A 13,500-nucleotide genomic window follows, 5' to 3' on the forward strand; every position below is an offset into this window, starting at 1 on the left:
AGTCCAGCGACCACTCCTTCCTGCCCACGGTCTTGAGAGGTGCTGGTGTATTGAGGTGATAGGTTACCCGGGGATGGGACTGCAGCAATGCAGCTCTTGTGAACTGTCATGCATGCTGGTGACCTTTGGGTGGGAGAGCTGCTCGAGAGTCACCCCTGCTTCTGTAAATAACCCCAAGAAGCCCTTTGACTCAGCTGGACTAGGATGGAGTTCTTCCTTTGGTCTGTGGATACCCTAATTGGGGGTGAACAGATATTTGTATATTTTTTTCAAAGATTCACATTCCTTTATGTGTATGTGTGGGTGTGTGCCCATGTGTGCAGGTGTCAGAGACCAGAAGAGGGCCACATGCTCTGGAGCTGGAGTTATAGGCAATTGTGAGCATTTCCCCCATGTGGGTGCTGGAAACAGAACTCCAGTCCTCTGAAAGAACAGCAAGCATTCTTAACTGTTTAGCCAGTTCTCCAGGCCCTGAACAGGTGTCTCTGTCTCCTCAGGAAGTCACACATTCTGGGCAAGCGGACACCGAACTTAGTGTGTCGGAGCGAACTTGGGGACAGATGAGGGCAGCTAGGGACAGGTACTAGGAAGTTAGTACAACCAGGTCCTGTGGGCCTTGTCAACCGTAGACCAAGCTAAAGAGTTTTACCCCGGTGCTGAGAGGGACGTGTGGCTGTGGCAGTGTGGATTAACTTTGTCTTTTCTTTCCTTTTAATTTTTTTAGTTTTGCTTTTTCAAGACAGGATTTCTCTGTGTAACATCTCTGGTTGTCCTGAAATCTGCTTTGTAGACCAGGCTGGCCTCAAACTCACAGAGATCCGCCTGGCTCTGCCTCCCGAGTGCTGGGATTAAAGGCGTGCGCCACCACTGCCCCAACTTGCTTCGTCTTTTCTTCCCTGCAACACAGCGGGATGCTCCCGTCTCAGGACTTTACTGGAGCATTCCAGGCTGGCTTTGTGGGTCCATTCCTTCCTGTATTTCCGGTGTCAGCACACCTCTCTGACCTTGGAGTTGGGTCGTGTACCCTTGCCCCATCACCTGCCTGTTGTTCTCCTGTTTCAGGAGGTCTTGCTGCATCCTCACTGGAACGGGAGCAGACATCTGCCACTTTATGCACCTGGGTCTTCCCATGAGGACCGGGGGAGTTTAGTGGAGATCAGTTGAAGAGGCAAAAGAACGAGATGCCAGAGCACGAATAGTGATGGGAAGGGACGGATTTTAAAAAGGAGGTAGTCCTCGCCCATCACTGAAAAGTGTGCAGGTGTACGGGCTCTGAGGGGCAGTGACTGAGGGGGCAGTGAACGGGCTCCTGCTTAGCCTGCTCTTTTCGAGAAGCACCTGGCCAGGAGCAGGCGTGTTGACTGAAGAATGGTGACCCAGCATCCAAGCAGCAGTTTGTGTGCTGGCGCTTTACTTGACCGTGAACTCACAGCCTCTCTGTAGGCCAGTCTGAGCTGCTGTGTTCTCCACAGGAGCCGTCCCCTTATTAGCCAGTCTTTATTTATTTATTTTTAGGAGGTCAAAGTAACTGGATCTGCCTGTTAGGCCCCAAAGCACCTGCCTCCCTGATGTTGACAGGTGTAACTGCCCGGCGGGAGACGGCAGCTGGTGCTGGGCAATGCCATCAGAAGAGGGCCGCGGTTCCCAAGGTGGGGAGGCTGGCACTCGCAACTCCTACCCCTTAGTAATGCCACCCGGCCGCTCTGGGGACGTCTGCCGGCACCTGGAGAGTTCCCAAGCCGCTGCCCGCAAGCTCGGCCTTGCCACTGACTCAGCGTGCCCTCCAGCCGGCTGCTGAGTCAGGCCTGCAGCGGGGGTGCCAGGCGGCTGTGCGAGACCCAGGAGCACCCGGAGCTGGCAAGCCTGCCCTTCGGGCCGGGCTGGAGGTCGAGAGCGGTGGCTAGCATCGAAGCCGCGGCGGGGCGGGCCCTGCCGCCGGGCACCCTTCCCCTCCTCCGTCTCTCGAGGCGCGACGGGTAAGGCTCCCGGGTCGGGGGCGACCGCCCGCGGCTGCGAGGTTTCTGGAGAGAGCTGGGATCGCCGACCCCCGGGCCTCAGTTTCCCCCGGGGCCCCGCCCGGCGGCGCGAGGGCGGGTGACGTCACGGCGCGCGGCATTGTGGGGCGGGCGCGGCGCCGGCGACGCCATTTTCGGCGGCGGAGCGGTGGCGCGAGGCTGCGGAGCGCGGGTCGGGGCGAGGATGCTGCGGGGCGGCCGCGGAGGCGCTGCTTGCTGCTGAGGCGGCGGGGCTCTGCGCGGCCTAGGCCTGTGACAGCGCGACGAGCGCGGCGCTCCCGATCGGACGGTGAGTGCGCGGCCCGGTCCCCGCCCCGCCCCGGGCTCCGAGCGGCTCGTGCGCAGCGCTCCAGACGCAGCCGCGACCCCTTCCCGCCCGCAGCCTCCGGGCTGCGGCTCCCGGTCCCTTCCCGGCCAGCGGCGCATCTGCATTCGGCCCTTGCAGCCTGCGAGCCTGGTCCTCCGCCCCGGGCCCAGACCCCGCCCCGGCCCTCTCACCCGTGTCGGCACGCTCGGTCCCCTCCCCGCTCTGCCTGCGCCTCTCGGCGCTCCGGTCTCTGTCACCTCTGCCTGTGCGCCCGCACTCTGCGGTCCTTGTCCTCTCCCAGCCTGTGCCCATCCAGGCTGGGTTTCTGTCCCCTCTCCGCTTGCTCTCTTCCAGGCTCGGGTCTCTTGTCGTCACCTCTCTGAGCTCCTCTAGGATGCGGTCCTTGTCCCTGTCCACTTGCGCCCCTGGCTTGAGTTCTTGCCCTGTCTCTGCGCCCCTCCTGTCTGGGGCCTTTGTCATTTCTCTGCTCGCACATCTCCAGGCTGAAGCTCTTGTCCTCTCCCCGCCAGCCCTGGTTCGGGACCTGTCCCTTCTCTGCCTGTGCCTCTCTGGGTTGAAGTCCTCATCCCTTCTCCTCCCCGGACCCTCCAGGTTCGGGGCTCAGTCCTCTCTGCCTGCACTTTAGGCTCGGGTTCCTGCCCCTTCCGCTCTCCTCCGTTCCTCTCATGTGTCCCTGAGGCTTCTGTCCCATCTGTGTTCAGAGCCCCGCCCTGACTCAGGCCCAGGGGTGGGGGCGGCCTTTCAATGGCAGCTGTGGGCTTAGGGTCCCAAAGCCTTGCTGCTGAGGTCCCGGGGAGGCGGCGGCGGCGGCGGCGGCGGTGTGTGTTAGGGGTCAGCCGGCTGGCTTTGTCTTAGGCCTCCCCGCCCTTCCAGCCCCCACCTCTCCTCGGCACCGCCCTGGGCGGCGTGCTGTCATACTGTGGTCCGTGGCCCGGGGCCAGCCAGTCTCTTTCTTTCAGTGGCCTCTCCCTGGCGACCTGAATGTCCCAGCCTGGAGTGCTTTTCCTTGTTACATGTGGAGCCCCTTTCCCATTTAAAAAAAAAAAAATTAAAGCGTTAAAAAAGTAATATTAATGTGTGATGGAGTGGATGGCAATTATAACGAAGTTTGCTGCTCATTTCCAGGTGTATTGTGTTGGAATTGTTACTGCCTACTAGTGTTTTATTATTTAAACAGGTTGGGAATTTACATATTAAGTGGTGATCTGGTGTAGTTGTAAAAATGATGTCTTTAGAGAAGCCGGGTTGTGGTGGTGAAAATCTTTGATCCCAGCAGGGGATCTCCAGAGCGAGTCCCAGGGCAGTCAGAGCTACACAGAAAAAGAGGTATTTGGGGGAAGATCGAGAACAAAAAATTTTATATACTATTAAACTGCTATGTAGAGGAGTGGTTGCATTTTCGATTCTTTGTGTTACTTAAATTCCCAGGCTTTTTATACAGCATGACTAAGCCTTAGATCAGAATTAGCCTGAAATTCGTTGTGATAGGACTGTGAAAACACCATTAGGAAACTGGACCAACCCTTGAGTCTCCTAAACCTGCTACAGTTAGTGATCTTCTTTCATGGACTGCCCACTAGCCCCAGTTGTAGGAAATTTGACTTCCTGTTCTGTGTCCTAAGTATTTGTAAGGATGCGGTGATTCTATTTAAAATTTCAGAGAGTGTAGCCGAGTGGGAGGGTGGGCCCTCTCCCCATCATCGGAGGATGTATCCTGTCGCAGGCCTGTGGTTGAACCAGGAGGGGTGGGACCTGGTGGTGACCTTCCAACCCATTCACCTGGCTTGGCCGTGCATGGTAAAAGCAAACTCCTGGCAGGGGGTGGCAGCAGGAGGGTGTCTCAACACCCTCAACAAAACCGGGAAAAGTGTAGACATCAGTGGCGTGTGGTCGGAGTTCCCATGCAAAGGTGGAGAGGCGAGGCACACAGACCTTAGATGATGCAGAGTGAAGAATCTGAGGCTGGAGGTGCTGCTCAGTGGTCGGGTACGAGCCTAGCATTCTGAAGGTCCTGTTTCCTCAGTGCAAAGACAAACAAATGAAGTACTACCCACAATTTAAATGTTTGTGTTTTTAAAAATTAATTCATTCTTGGGACTAGAGAGATGGCTCCATTGTTAAGAGCAATTACTGTTCTTTCAGAGGGACCCGGGTTTGGTTCCCAACACCCAGATCAGGCGGGTCATAACTGTCTCTAACTCCAGTTCCAGGCAACCCAAGACTCTTCTTACCTCTGGTGTACAAAAAAATAATGCAGGTGTGCACATAAATAATAAATCTTAAAAAAATAAACATTTTAAAATATATATTTTTAGATTGGAAAAAAATGAAAGTCTCTAAAGGGCCATAAACAATCTTTAGACACAATTGACATAAGACAGTTAGCAAGCAAAGTCAGAAGTGACAGAAATGACTACCATCCTGAGCAAGACGGTGCCAAGTTTCAGAGGCCACCTTGGGCTACATAGTAAGATCCTGCCTCAAACAGAGTAAAAAAAGAGTAAAGCTATCCGATGGAGATTGTGGATGCAGGGGCTTGAGGGACTTGACGGATGAAAATCCACTGCACAGGTTAGGGATCCTGGCAAGGACAGTTCCCAAAAGAGCTTAGACCAGCAGGAGTGGCTAGGAGGCTCTTCCTGGACACTCAGAGGCAGGTGCCGATTGGCCACGTGTGGTCCTGATGGGAGGAAATAAGGCCTGAGAGCGGGATGTGGTTGCGGCTTGTCGCAGTGGGGTGGGGTGAGGGGAAGGTGAGGCAGCGGTCGGAGGGGCCAGGGAAGGCTGCTCCTGCTGGCAGGTTGGAGGAGGGTGAGATGAGCCAGGGGCAGGTAGAGGAGGTGAGCTGCTCAGGAGGGTCCACCCGGGTCTGGAGTGATTCCGGACAGTGGCTGGAGCTGCACGAGAGCGGGTGTCAGTGCCACCAAGAATGCAGTAGTCGGCCGTGGGTGGGGAGGGGCCGGAGGGGGAGGGTTGGCAGGGCTCCAGCACTGTGCTAGAGTGAGCCTGTGTAGACCATGGCCAGTGTGGCCAGTGGACCATGTCAGTCACCTACTAAAGTTCCAGCAGTGTCCCTGTCCTGCCCCAGCTCTGGCTGCTTTGACTCCACTAAAGCACAAGCCGTGGTTCTGCCCCATCCTGCCTGACTTCTCTTGGGAGTAACTTCCCTACTGAAATCGCTGTTTTGTCTTATCATTTTTTTTTTTTTTTGGTTTTTTGAGACAGGGTTTCTCTGTGTAGCTTTGGCACCTTCCAAGGCTGGCCTTGAACTCACATAGATCCGCCTGCCTCTGCTTCTTGAGTGCTGGGATTAAAGGCATGCACCACTGCCAGCTTGTCTTATTCTTAAAAATAGTTTATTCTTATTTGCATTGGTGTTTTGCCTGCATGTATGTCTTTTTTTTTTTTTTTTTTTTTTTTTTGGTTTTTTGAGACAGGGTTTCTCTGTGTAGCTTTGCGCCTTTCCTGGAACTCACTTGGTAGCCCAGGCTGGCCTCGAACTCACAGAGATCCGCCTGCCTCTGCCTCCCGAGTGCTGGGATTAAAGGCGTGCGCCACCACCGCCCGGCGCATGTATGTCTATATGAGGGTGTCAGATCTTGGAGTTACAGACAGTTGTGAGTTGCCTTGTGGGTGCTGGGAATTGAACCCAGGTCCTCTAGAAGAGCAGTTTGCTTTTAACCGCTGAGCCATCTCACCAGCCCTGTGTCATCATTTTTTAACAAAAGGCTAATTTGTTGTTATGTGTTTGAGTCTTTGCTGTGTGTCTGTACTGCATGCATGCATGCCTGGCGCCTGGGGCAACCAGGAAAGGACACCGGAGCCGGAACTGGAGTTTCCAGTGGCTGTGAGCAGCAGACGCTCTTAACTGCTGCGTTGTCTCTGCACTCCCTGGCTATCATGGTCTTGTTTATGTCTGTCTGCTCGTGCATTGCTCATCCCCACGAGGGTGGGATTTCATCCCTGTCCTCCGCCCTGCCAGTGCTGGTGCACCATCAGCACTTCCTGGCTTGTTGGAAGAATGCAGTAGAATAACTCCTTTGCTTTTTGGTGACTCACTGGATGGTGACAACCAGTTAGGGAGAACGGGGAGAGGACAAGACGATGTTTACTTTTGGATATGATAAATTCCAGGTGCTTGTGGGAGGCCCTGTGGACTAGCTCAGGATACAGGTCTGAAGTGAAGACCGAGATAAGTCTGGGGATGGAGATCCGAGAGTGAATCAGCATTGCAGTGAGGGCCAAGGGGCATGCATACTGACTGCCTGCTGCAGACAGTGGAGTACCCCTCAAGGAGAGCACCCCTAAGGGGGGGGCACCCAGGAGCAGTTGGCCTGAACAACCCGCTGGATTTGACCTCTGGGAAGTTACTACTGATGATTCAGGTCTTTGCTGGAGCTCCCTGCTCCTCCCTTTACCTCTGCCTTCCTGCTTTCAGGGCATCTTTACCCCGTAGCTTCCTAATGAGGGCTGGGCATGATGGCACAGGCCTTTAATCCCGGCCCTAGGGAGGCAGAGGCAGGCGGATCTCTCTGTGAGTTCCAGGCCAGCCTGATCTACAGAGTGAGTTCCAGGACAGCTGGAGGACTATATGTAGAGAGATTTTACTTAAAAGCAAGCAAGGAAACAAACTAGTTAGTATTCATGGATCAGAATACACTGGTCCAGTGTATGGTGTTACACTCTACAATTCCCGCCCTTAGGAATCGGAAGGAATAGGACTAGCCTAGGTTACATGGCAAGGCTCTGTCTCAAAGACTGAAGATGCCTGGGTGTGTAGCTCAGTAGTAGAATGCTGGCCTGGTATGTACCAAGCCCAGGTTCAGTCTCTAGCATGCTGTAGCTAGAGTTTTCCTGCCTTGCCCACAGTCAGGACAAATCTCTGTCACCCACCAGTCCCACAGCCGCTCAGACCAGACCAAGTAAACACAGAGACTTATATTGCTTACAAACTGTATGGCCGTGGCAGGCTTCTTGCTAACTGTTCTTATAGCTTAAATTAATCCATTTCCATAAATCTATACCTTGCCACGTGGCTCATGGCTTACGGGCATCTTCACATGCTGCTTGTCATGGCGGTGGCTGGCAGTGTCTCCTTCTGCCTTCCTGTTCTTTCTTTTCTCCTCTCTGTTAGTCCCGCCTATACTTCCTGCCTAGCCACTGGCTAATCAGTGTTTTATTTATTGACCAATTAGAGCAATTTGACATACAGACCATCCCACAGCATCATGTCACTCTGAAAACATCAAAAAGAAAAAAAAAAGTCTAAAAATTGAATTGTGGTTTTGTTTTTACTAATATTTGGAGGTAGATAAAAGTGATTTATGTTTTTTGAATTTATAAAATGAATAACAATGGAATAAACCTTGTAAGGTAATTGTATATGTATGTAAATTAAATGATTTATTTGGTTCTAGAATATTCCCATTACCTCAGTGTTCTTTTGTTTGTTTTAAGACAGGGTATCAGTATGTGGCCCTGGGTGGCCTACAACTCAGTTATATAGCCGAGGCTGCCCTAGAACTCACAGATCTTCCTGCCTCTGCCTCTTGAATGCTGGAATTGAAGGTGTGTGCCACCAGGCTGGCCTCCCATTACCTCAGCCATGGGTTGTGCGCTGCCTTCCACTGCCTGGTGTGGACCCTCCGTCTACAAGGTCCTGTCGCTGTTCTGGTCAGGTGCTGGTGTGGACCCCCCACCCTGCTGGCACAGGAGCAGGGTTATTAGAGAGCAGGACATGGGCAGTTCCATCACTGCTTCCGCCGAGTCAGGCTCGAAGTCACAACCTCACGTGACTCGTGTCACCTTTAGCCTACAGTGGTTTTTTCCTGCTTTACTGTCATCCGTTTTCCAAGACAGGGTCTCATCGTGTAGCCTTGGCTGTCCTGGAACTCGCTCTGTAGACCATGTTGGCTGAACTCAGAGATCCGCCTGCCTCTGCCTCCCGAGTGCTGGGATTACAGGCTCTCCTAACATTCTTAAAGAGTTAGCACTCAGCCACCTGCAGTTGTAAGGATGTTCCTGTTGTGCATCTCTGGAACTTTTCCTTTGGCTTTCTGTGGCTCTGGTTTCCTTAGCTGGTAGGAGCAGTTCATTTCACTCAGTATTATGTTCCCAAGGCTCATTCAGAGGATTTTTTCCTTTCTTTTTCTTTTTTCTTTTTTTCTTTTCTTTCTTTCTTTTTTTTTTTCTCCCTGAGACAGGCTCTCTCTGTTTAGTCCTGGCTGTCCTGGAACTCACTCTGTAGCCCAGGCTGGCCTCAAACTCGCAGAGCTCTTCCTGCCTCTGCCGCTTGAGTGCTAGGATTAAAGTCATGTACCACCATGCCTGGCAAAGCCTTTTTTTAAATTAAAATATAATTGCATCATTTTCTTCCTTCCCTTTCCTCCCTTGAGCCTTTCCTGAGTGCACCCCTTCCCATGTCTGTCAAATTCATAGCTTCTATTTCTTTCGTGTGTGTGTGTGTGTGTGTGTGTGTGTGTGTGTGTGTGTGTGTGTATGTATTCCTACATAAATAAATAAAACCTGACTAGTCCATCTACTACTTGTATGTATATGATTTCGTTGCTGACCACTTGTTATTGGATAATCAATAGTTTTGTTTTTTTTTTTTTTTTTTTTTTTGAGACAAGGTCTTACTATGTAGCTCTGGCTATCCTGGAATTCATTATGTAGATCTCGCTGGCCTTGAACACACAGAGAGTCACCCACCTCTGCCTCCCAGTGCTGGGATTAAAGGCTTGAGCCACCATACCTGGCTCTCCCGCCGTGCGTGCCCCCCCCCACTTTTGCTTTTTTACAGAGTCTCTCTCTTTCTCTTTTTTAAATTTTTTTTTGTGTTTTTCACATCATGCATCCCAATCCTACTCATCTCCTGTCTCCTCGCATCCATCCTCTGCTTCTGCAACCTTTCTCCCCAAAATAAAATTTAAGATAAAAAAAAGGAAAAAAAAAGGGAAGTAGGGGAAAATCTGGTCATGAAAGTTGCAGTGTGACCCCACCCCACCCCAACATCCACCCAATCTGTGATCTGCTGGAGCCCTCTGGGGTGGAACGGGGGACACACTATGGTCCTTCGGAACCAGGGCAACAAGGGGATGTCCAGGAAGAGTCCCAGTGAGGACCCAGCGTTGGTAGTGTAGCAGAGACCTGGGGCCTGGAACCAAACCAATGATTCTTTGGATGATCACCTACACAGGGTCTCTTTATGTAGTTCTAGCTGTCAGAGACAGGCTGGTCTTGAACTCATAGATCCACCTGCCTCTGCCTCTGCCTCCCAGGTGCTGGGACTAAAGGTGTGCACCACTGTGTCTATACAAAAACCCCAGAAGGCAAACAGATGATCCTTTTGTACCAGTCTGTGTTGTTAGCATGTAAACACAATCATAATGGCTTCTGTTTATACACACTTTATAGGTTTTTGTGTATTTTTCGTCAGCATGGGTTCCTGGAGATAGATAGATAGATAGATAGATAGATAGATAGATAGATAGATAGATAGATAGATAGATAGATAGATAGAAAGAAAGAAAGAAAGAAAGAAAGAAAGAAAGAAAGAAAGAAAGAAAGAAAGAAAGAAAGAAAGAAAGAAAGAAAGAATATGAATGTGTGTTTGTGGCAATTCTCATGTAACCCAGGCTGGCTTTTAATTGCTGTGTAGCCAAGAATGATCTTGAACTTCTGGTCTTCCTTCCTTTACCTCCCAAGTACTGGGGCTACAGGCCTGTCACCTCGCCCGTTTTATACAGTGGTATGAACCCAGGCACCCAGGCAAGCGGCTCTATCTCCTGAGCTCTTTCAGTTCACTGTTAGGATTGAAGTTTAGGAGAGGAGATTAAAGGATTAGGTTAGATTAGATTAGAGAAAGAGGTTAGATAGAGGAAGTGCTTGTCTGTGAAGGGCCCTGCAGGGTTCTTCTGGTGGTGCTCTGGGATGAAGGTGGGGCACTCTTGCCTCTGATAGTTCTCAGGGATCGGTTGATGTATTTTTAACAGTGCTGAGGGTGAACTCATGACTTGAGGTGTGCTTTACCACTGAGCTCCATTCCTAGCGCTGTGGTGAGACTTAAGGAAGAATAGGCACCTGGTCATGGTGGGGCACACGAGGAGGGGATGCTGATGGGGCACTCAGGAGGGTCCTGAAGTTGAGGCCAACCTAGGCTGGCTACCCCTTAAAGAAAGACAAGCTGGGCCGTGGTTGCACATGCCTTTGATCCCGGTGCTCGGGGGATACTGTACATGTGTGTTGCTTAGACACACACAGATACATATACACAGGCAAAATGCTATTACACATAAAATAAAAATAAGCAGATATCTAAAACTATAAGCCAGGCAATAGGGAGACGGGTGGGGGGTGGGGGCACAGATCTCTGAGTTCGAGGCCAGCTACCCCATCCTCTTGCCTCACCAAACTCCTCACTCTACATTCCTTACAATGTCTTGCCCATTTTCAAGTTGTATTTTCAATTTCCCCTTTGACATTTCTTTTTTTTTTTTTTTTTTTGGGTTTTTCGAGACAGGGTTTCTCTGTGTAGCTTTGCGCCTTTCCTGGGACTCACTTGGTAGCCCAGGCTGGCCTCGAACTCACAGAGATCCGCCTGCCTCTGCCTCCCGAGTGCTGGGATTAAAGGCGTGCACCACCACCGCCCGGCTTTTTTTTTTTTTTTTTTTTTTTTTTTTTTTTTTGGCCCTTTGACATTTCTTGATATTGTTTTGAGATACAGTCTTGCTGTGTAGCCATAGTTGGCCTTGAACTCAGTGTATCACCTAATTGTCTTGTTGCTTTTTTGTAGACAAGCATATTTCTCTGTAGGGATGGATCACGTTTTGTTTGCCTGTTTATTAATGAACCATTGAGTTGTTTCCCACATCTTCTGTTACGAGTTGTGCATTTATTTTTTTATCTGTTTTGGGGCATTTGTGTGCAGCTTTTTGTGTGAACATGTTTTCAGCTGTGTCAGGTATATCAGATAGGCTTGCCAGGTCCTTGTTTAATTTTGTAATTTTGACGCTTACCTCATCCACAGCACACTGTAATCTAGTTCTAACTGGGTATTTGTTTCTTTGAACACATGGGCTGCTCCCTGCAGACTACCCTCCAACTTGTGTTTGATGCTGTGTGTGGGGTGACTGTCTGTGTGTCCTGTGTATAGAACAATGGGGCTGTTTATGACCTCACCATCTCTTGGGTAGGTGCTCCTAATTTCTGGTGGGTCCACCAGACACATACAGAGCTTTTGGGAACACCTCCCTCTCCCATGAAGTGTGCTCCTACCGACTTGTGCAAGAGCCTCCATGCTCTGCCATTGCCTTTCGGGAGCACGCACCTCACTGTGTTTGCTGGGCCTCACCCAGTTTCCAGGAACTGCAGGCTGCTTGGGTGTCATCTCCTAGCTGCCCTTGGCTGGGTACTCACTCAGACCTGGTCACTTTTCTACCACATTCTCTCTCTCTCTTTAGTTGAGATGGCAGTCACATTACCTAAAATTCTCCACTTTTGAAGACAAGTCCAATATCTGAATTAAGCTCCTACAACACAAAGCTGTGATCCCAATGCTTGGGAGCTGAGGCAGAGGGACTGCCATGACTGCATATGAATTTCGCTCATCTAGGCCACAGAAAGAGATGCTCTCTCAAAAGGAGTGGGGGGCTCAAAGTGCAGCTCTGTTGGTGGAATGCTTGCCTAGCCTGCATGAAGCCCTGGGGTCAGTCCTAGCCCCCCCCTAAACTGGGTGTGGGGATACACACCTGTAACCCTAGCACTCCAGAGGTAGGGGATCAGCAATCTAAGACCAGGGCTGGGCAAGATGGCTACCTAGTGAAAGTGCTTGTCTGAGTTTGAGTCCCACAGCCCATGGCAGAAGGAAGGAGAAGGAGAGAACCAACTCTGCCAGTTGTCCTCTGTGTGTGTGTGTGTGTGTGTGTGTGTGTGTGTGTGTGTGTGTGTGTAGATAAAGACTTTCAAAAGAAGTTCACAGTCATCCTTAGCAGGGTAAAGTTGGAGTCCAGCATGGGCTATATAGTTTTTGGAGCATTTTCATACTTACATTTTATGAAGATAAGAACTCTGCAGGTCATTTCACGTGGTCCCCACTTAGAGTGAAGAGCTGAGACAAGCTGACATGACCTCAGGTCACAGCAGAAAAGAGAAGCGTCTGAGCTCCCCCCACTCCGACTGAGGCTTCTCAGCATGCCTCCCTGAGCACACACCCAGTATGCTAACATAATTTCATGCTGCGTACTGTTTTCCAACAGGTGGGGACCAACATCCAACCGGCTAGTCTAGACCTACAGGCTTCTCTTAAACCCTTAGATACAGAAAGGACCCATCTGCCACAATAAAAATAGACCACTGTGACATTGGACCAAGAATAGAACTTCTGAACACACTGAATTCTTTCATCAGACAAAAATGATGTGTGGACCTGGGGAGGCGGGCGGCTCAGCAGACATCTTGGTTGTTTGGAGTCTACTTCCCAGAGTTTCAGGCTCGGACGGGAATGATGCCCTGAGGCCCCAGCTGCACTCAGCAGTTGCTAGAGAATGCACGGTCTTGCAGTAGTGTCCCCGTGCATGGAACCCACACCATGCACGGTTCTGGCTGGTTCCTTGTGCAGACCCACCTGCAAGAGCTTGCAGGGTGTGAATTGGAAGATGTGGGTACCATGGTTTCTAGTCTTACAAGTGGGGTGTTGGAGTGCCTTAGCCTTCTAGAGAGTTTGTCTTGCATAAACCAGCTGGTTCCACCTTTAAGTGGGAGCCCGCTGCTTCGGAGCCCTTCAGTGTGATGTGGTATAAATCATGTTTCCTGAGCTGGTTATGGTGGCACACACCTTCAATACCAGCACTTGAGAGTTAGAGGCAGGCAGAACTCTATGTGAGTTCAAGGCCAGCCTGGTCTACATAGAGAGTTCTTGGGTAGCCAGGGCTACATGGTGAGATCCAGTCTCAAAACAAGGGCAGTGAGATGGCTCAGGGGGTAAAGGTGTCTGCTGCTAACCCTGACAACCAGAGTTTGGATCCTAGGATCTACACGGTAGCAGATGAGAACTGACTCCTGTAGGTGGTCCTCTGTGTGTCCACACACACGCACACATACAAAACAAATAAAGTGTGATAAAACAACAATCATGTGTCCTCAGAAGTATGTGCAGTT

The 13,500-nt window shown here is 50.9% G+C and overlaps 1 protein-coding gene across 16 annotated transcripts in view; it reads left to right on the forward strand.

Annotated features, from left to right (window-relative positions):
* Positions 1 to 1,885: 1,885 nt before the first annotated feature.
* Positions 1,886 to 13,500, forward strand: part of Klc1 (kinesin light chain 1) — a 53,678-nt gene continuing 42,063 nt past the window's right edge. For 7 of the 16 annotated variants that reach the window (XM_028883728.2, XM_028883733.1, XM_028883736.1 and 4 more), the window contains exon 1: positions 2,129 to 2,304. The gene's annotated coding sequence lies outside the window, so the exon portion shown is untranslated. Of the gene's footprint in view, positions 1,977 to 2,112; positions 2,305 to 13,500 lie in introns of those variants that run through there. The other 9 variants (XM_028883730.1, XM_028883740.1, XM_028883737.1 and 6 more) reach the window with 3 other exon arrangements.

Source organism: Peromyscus leucopus, chromosome 14 (genome assembly GCF_004664715.2).
Source record: "Peromyscus leucopus breed LL Stock chromosome 14, UCI_PerLeu_2.1, whole genome shotgun sequence".
In the NCBI taxonomy this organism is placed as follows: Eukaryota; Metazoa; Chordata; class Mammalia; order Rodentia; family Cricetidae; genus Peromyscus; species Peromyscus leucopus.